We start from the raw sequence: 261 nt of genomic DNA, 5'->3' as shown, positions 1-261 counted from the left end.
TTCCCTCCCTCCTTCCCTCCCTCCTTCCTCCCTTCCTTCCTTCCTTTGACAGGGCCCTTTGCAGCCCAGCCTGGCTTCAAACTTACTATGTAATGGAGGATGACCTTGAGTAATCGAAGATGACCTTGAGTGCCATGTCCTTTTGCTAAACAAGTAGATTTACTTCATTAAATAAACAGAAGCCACTCAGGGCTCTGTCAATCTCTCTCTCTCTCTCTCTCTCTCTCTCTCTCTCTCTCTCTCTCTCTCTCTCTCTCTCTC

The sequence above is a fragment of the Grammomys surdaster genome, unplaced genomic scaffold, assembly GCF_004785775.1.
Source record: "Grammomys surdaster isolate TR1022 unplaced genomic scaffold, NIH_TR_1.0 125769, whole genome shotgun sequence".
In the NCBI taxonomy this organism is placed as follows: domain Eukaryota; kingdom Metazoa; phylum Chordata; class Mammalia; order Rodentia; family Muridae; genus Grammomys; species Grammomys surdaster.
The sequence above is the reverse complement of the archived record's forward strand: the minus strand, read 5'-3'. Positions refer to the sequence as shown.